This window comes from Mus pahari, chromosome 17 (assembly GCF_900095145.1).
Source record: "Mus pahari chromosome 17, PAHARI_EIJ_v1.1, whole genome shotgun sequence".
Classification (NCBI taxonomy): domain Eukaryota; kingdom Metazoa; phylum Chordata; class Mammalia; order Rodentia; family Muridae; genus Mus; species Mus pahari.
The window spans coordinates 6954387-6960546 of NC_034606.1; the positions used below are offsets into that span (position 1 = coordinate 6954387).

At 45.1% G+C, this 6160-nt stretch overlaps 1 long non-coding RNA gene across 1 annotated transcript in view; it reads left to right on the forward strand.

Annotated features, from left to right (window-relative positions):
* The window catches only part of LOC110334505, a 69285-nt gene extending 67071 nt beyond the window's left edge, over positions 1 to 2214 (forward strand). The window contains exon 3 of the long non-coding RNA XR_002381122.1: positions 1424 to 2214. This is a non-coding gene — a long non-coding RNA (uncharacterized LOC110334505). The remainder of the gene's footprint in view (positions 1 to 1423) is intronic.
* The last annotated feature ends 3946 nt before the right edge of the window (positions 2215 to 6160 follow it).

Consider the following 6160-nt stretch of genomic DNA (forward strand, 5'->3'; position numbering starts at 1 on the left):
CCCTTCCTCCTTCCCTCCCCCCCCTCTTTGTTTCTTTCTTTTTCTTTGGTTTTTTTGAGACAGGGTTCCTCTGTATAGTCCTGGCTGTCCTGGAACTCACTCTGTAGAACAGGCTGGCCTCGAACTCAGAAATCCACCTGCCTCTGCCTCCCAAGTGCTGGGATTAAAGGCGTGTGCCAACATGCCCGGCCTGCCTCCAATATTCTTATTTACTTTCATCTCACCTATATCCTTCCATCCCTCCTCCTTAATGCAACCCCTTGCCAATGTTCCATTTCTATTTCAGCTTTTGCATTGTGCTCCAGGTTAAAACACAATCAAAAGATTTGATGCTAGGGCCCGAGAGGATGTGCACGTGTCTCTGTAGAAAACATAAAGGGCTTTGGGATATGTCCAGGAGTGGTACTATTGGGCCATATGCAACATCTATTTCTCCTTGAATTTTAAAAAAGACACTTATTCATTTGTTGTGATGGGCTTGAGTGCTTTTGCATTATATGCACTGCACCATACACCTGCACAATGCCTGTGGAGGCCAGAAGAGGACACCGTATCCCCTGGAACTGTAGTTTACAGGCAGCTATAAATCACCATGAGCATGCTAGCCCTCTACAGAGGCAGCAAGTGCTCTCTCAATCCATGAGCCAGCTCTCTCTCTCTCTAGCTTATGGGAGACCTCCAGAAAGATTTCCAAAGTGTCTGCACCTACCAGTTTACACTCCTACCAACTGTGTATAAAGATTCCCTCCCCCCACCACCCTTGGCGGCAGTTATTGTTATTTATGTTCCTGATTACGGCCATTCTGACTGGGTCAGAGATGGAATCTTAAATAGTTTTAGTTTTAAGTTGTATGGTAACTCAGGTCATGGGTTATTAAGTGAAAAACCTCAGTGTCAGGCATGGGGGAGGTTACCTCTCTCCAGGTTATTGACCAGGGAGCCACAGAGGCACCCAAACCAACACAAGATGTTGTCATTCTTGGTTTCCCACTCTAAGTACATGGCAAGAGCCTCTTGCTAAAGACACTCTCTGCTCGCTTGCAGGATACAGAGAAGCCAGTCTTGAATTTTCCAGGAACCCTTCCCCGTTGGCTGGCCTGCGTAAAGCTGCAAGGTGCTTTGTAGACTACTTGGGGAGGAAAGACATCAGTGGCCTTTCCCAGCACCGGACCTAAAATACTGACCTGTCAGGCGAGACATGCCCAGTGGTGCAATACTGGAAACAGCTTCCAGGCTAACCAATTATTCTCCTGATTGGATTTAGTCTTGCTCCACAGGAGGGAATTCATCTGGTCCTGTAAGCACGGCCAGGCTTCATGGCTGGGGAAAGTCTTTGGAGCTAGGGGAGACTCTACTGATGCTGTTTTTCTAAGTGGTCTTTGGTTAGCAATTGCGTTCTAAATATTTATGTTTATGTCCATAGCTCTATGCCTACCTATCCTCTTTGTTGCGGAACACCACCCGAGGACTCTTTGTGGTCAGTGTGATCTGTAAGTAATCAAGGCTAACCACTTTTCCTGAACCAAATATTGATGCTGAGTCAAGCCTGAGTCTATTCGCACTGGCAGGAGGGACTGCGACTCTGAAAGTGGGACAGGTCTGGAGCTCTGGTGTTCTGTCACCAGGGAAGCTAGGACAACAGAACCCCGGACACGTGCGTCCGAGATCTAGGTTCAAATCCCATCTCCCCTGATGCTTCTTGTTGCTGTGGGTGGTTAGCTTAGAGGCCCACTGCTTCTCAAAGTGCTGAAAAGAAGTGAGAGCTCATCTGGGATGGGGCATCTCTATCACACTCACTCTTCCAGCGCTCAGGAAACATCTGGGAAGAGGGACAGAAAGAATGTACGAGCCAGAGGATAGAGAGTGTGATGGTGAGTTTTATGTCAATGTAACACAAGATACACTGGAAAGGAGGAAACCCCAACTGAGAAAACGCCTCCATAATATCTGGCTGTAGCTCATTTCCTTAGATAGTGAATGATGGGGGAGGGCCCAGCCCATTGTGGTTGGTGCCATCTCTGGACCGGCGGTCATGGGTGCTCTACGAAAGTAGACTAAGGAAGCCACGGAGTGCAAGCCAGTAAGCAGCCTCCTCCATGGCCTCTGCATCAGCTCCTGCCTCCACGTTCCTGTCCTGTTTGTGTTTCTGTCCTGACTTCCTTTGGTGTTGAATGGTGATATGCAAGTGCAAGCCCGATAAACCCTTCCCTCTCCAAGTTGCTTTGGTCATGGTGTTTCATCACAGCAATAGAAACCCGGCCTAAGATGGAATGGAAGGCTGTGCAATGCTGTCCTCTGGACATGGCATGACTATCGCACACATGAACCCACAACAGCCTGCACAAGATCAGGCCAATTAGAAATTCCAACATGGAAGGTAGTGGATCTTCTGAAGCCTTACCTGTACCCCAGGAGCTATGGGCAACAGACGGCTTTGGGGTGCGGGAGAAGAGTCTACATGGGTAGATTGCCCATGCCCCAGTGGATGACCCCACACCCATGGTCCTATGGGCAGCACTGTCAGACTCAATAAGTTAGTAAGAGAAAGTAAGTAAGCAAGTGAGAAAAAGAAATAGATTTAAAAGAGCTCATGAAGTCTGAGGGGTGGGGAAGTGGAGGAGGGTGGATATGATCAGAATACATGGTCTATATGCATGAAACTGTCCAAGAATAAACCAAAACTATTGTCAAAAAGAGGCCTTGAGAAGAAAGCTCAAAGAAACCCATTCATCACTGAGATAACCTTCCGCCTCTTAACTGTGGCTGGAAATCCCTGATCCACAGGCCGATAAGGTGAGGGCACAGGCATCCTCTGACAGACACATACATAATGGGAACTGGTGTGGACACGCCTCAGGAAGGACAGCCACAGCCCAAACTCCAGGGGGTACAGCTCCAGTGATGTTCAGTAAAACACTGCCCTGGGGCTGTGCAGAGAGGCAGGACAAACAGCCCGTGTCACACAGTTGGATGAAACAGTGCTCTTATCTCAAGGCCCTTAAAATCAGTCATGTATGGTGAAGGAGTAAGGCAGGCATCAGGGACACTGTGGAGCTGTTTAAGGCAGACTGGAAGCTAAATATTATTTCTGTAATATTTCTCAATATTGCAGAAGTTGAAAAACATGGCTTTGTACAGAAGGCAGCTCTGACCATGAACCTTTAGAGAAAACTAGAATCAGCTGTGGATTAGAGTAGTCTGCTAAAAAAGGAAATGGATCTCACTTGAGTATATATAGGTGATGGGTGGGTATGTAGCTTAAACCCCACACAAAACAAGTCTAGGAGTGCTTATACACACACACACACACACACACACACACACACACACACACACACACACACACACACAACACATACACAAAGGAACTGAAAGAAAATTATAAAGAATTTGCCTGAGGCTTTATCGCCAATAATGGAGACATTGGGCTCAAAATCAGACCCATTTGTTGTCAAAACTTGTGTTCTGTAAACCAATACTAAAGTCAGTGCAGGCAGGGGAGAAGGAAGTTAATGGAAGCTGTCCATTCTGTTCATATCTGGCTTGAAATGTAATAGTCTAATGGACATGGGAAGCTGTGTAAGTAATTGCCTTCAGTCTAGAGCCCCTTAAAATGAGTAGGAACAAGTGGGCAGCTTTGGTTTCAGTCTTGAATCCATGATTTCCTCTCACATATGTGACCACAGCAGTCTAGAGATGGTGTGTGTGTGTGTGTGTGTGTGTGTGTGTGTGTGTGTGTGTGTGCAGGTTCTGATACAAGAATGGTGCACAGTGACTCTGGTATGGCCCCCCTTCTATTTGGTTTCTTTACCATCATCAGTAGCTTCCCTGACAAGCATATAATTGTTTTAGCAAAGCAGACCCTGGGCAGTACTCTGTTTATTAGGGGAAATTACCCTGGAATCGTAGAGTGGGGCAGGATTGTGAAAGGATGGGAAAATGGATCCTTATAAGGGTGGTCTTGACGTAGCCTCTGATGTTGAGGTTCAGCTTCCCTGTCATCTTTTGAAGAATATGAGGGATGTGCGTCAGGACTTTCCGGGTGAGAAGAGCGAAAGGAGGCCCTGTCTATCAGTTCCTACCCTGCCCCTCCTCCAAAGTGTTACTCCCTCTCGTACTCAGAATTCCAGTCTACAGCTAACAAGATAATAAAGGAGCCACCAAGGGACGCGATGCTAACAACATGTCGAAATGAAAGAGGTGGGCGCACTGCAAGCGTATGGTGGCAAGGGGCAAACAGGCAGCCTGCATTCTGTAGACGCAGGAATCACAGACCTGTTGTGGCTTCTTATCTAAGACATTTATGATCTCCGCACAGATTTTATGTAAAGAGAACCTTGTAGCATGTGGCCTTTGTGTCTGGCTTCTTTCACTCAGCATAGTGTTTTCAAGGTCTCAAAACAGAAATTCAAAAGAAGTATTTGTTGCTGCTGTCCTATTTGGAATTGGAAGGTGGAGCGCCCCTTGGAGAGCTCACTGCTTGGAGAACAGCGGCCCCTGGTGGAACAGAGTGAACTGTTCTGGTTCAAGGAGGAACGCCAAGCCGACCTTGAGGGGGCAAATAGTGGGAAGATGGTTCCCTTTTACAAACCAAAATAAGTTTTAAGACATTTAGCTTGCAACTACTGCCACGGGTTTACTAAAACAGGGTTTCTAGGGTAAAAAAAAATCTTAGTAAAACCCGTAGATAGCAATTGCTGGTCATTGTGCTTTTGCATGGCTCACAATTACTGCAGCAGGACTTCAGGTCTGCATAGACTAGCTCCATCGAAATAACAAGGGCATTTGGAGAAATCCATACTTAAAGTTGTGTTAAATGACTATAAATTAAACCTAAACGCTGTCTTGCTGTTATTTCCACTATTAGTAGCAATCAAGTGTTTAAGCCCTGAAAATTGCCCTATCAAAATTCAAGTCTATGGCTAACAAGATAATAAAGAAGAAACATATTCTTATCTTAATAAGGCTACATCAGGCTTTGTTCTCGCCTACTGAGACATGTTAAATAGATTTTCAACCAAATGCTCGTCCCATCATTTGGCTCCTCTGATACCTGGACTTAAGTGGTCTTCGAGGCACATTTTCTTCTTCGCGTGTGAAATGAGCTGATCAAAACAAAAAAAGAAGTGTCTGAAGAAAAGGAGTTTTGTGCCAGTTACAGAGACAAAAGTGCTGGAGGTCTTCAATCCACGAGGGTAAAAAAGGGTTCATGGCTTCAGGCCATGGTCCTTTGGCCTTAGTGCTTGAGTCAGCGGTGAGGTGGCACACTGTGGTGGCAGCCATGGGCAGAAAGGATTTACTCTTCTCATGGTGACCAGGAAGTAAAAGGAGAGAATGTGTTTCTAATGTTCTTTTCAAGGGCCTTCTCCCAATGACCCTCCCTATCCAGTTAGGATAGTCCTTCTAGGCTCCGCCCAACAGTTATCTAGCAACAGCCAGGTAGGCAGGGCTTGCTAGAAAAGGGACTGGCCTCTCTTCCCTCTCTGATCCCTTGCTCCCCCTTTCTTCTCCCCCCTCCTCTCTCTCCACGTGTTCCAGGTGATATATATATATATATATATATATATATATATATATACACAAGTAAAAGCATGCAGACTAGATAGGCCATATGTGTGTGTGTATGTATCTGTATGTGTATATGTACTATATACATATATATATATAATATATATATTATATATATATATAATATATATATTATATATATATATTGCACACATATGCTTATATGTGTTAATGGAAATGTATTACATTAATTAATGGAAAAAGAGAAGCCATGAGTTTGAAAGAGAGCAAGGAAGGCTATATGGGAAGTGTTAGAAGGAAGAAAGGGAGAAATGATATAATTATAATTTCAAAAATGGCAGAGAAAAAAGTTTTATCCTTAAAAAAACATGTCTAGGAGCAAACCAGAGAGCAAGCCAATCACAGCCTTACACTGAGGCTTCTACTTCAGTTCCTGCTTGGCTTCACTGATTTCCCTCAATGACGCGCTGAGTCCCAGAAGTGCAAGTCGAATAAACCCCTTTCTCACCTAATTGCTTTGTGTCATGATGTTTATCCCAGCAACAGAAATTCGGGTAGAACAGGACCAATTGTTTAAAAGGAACATCTCCGCAAGAGATGGGTTTCAGTTCTGGCCCTGGGGCTTGTGAAT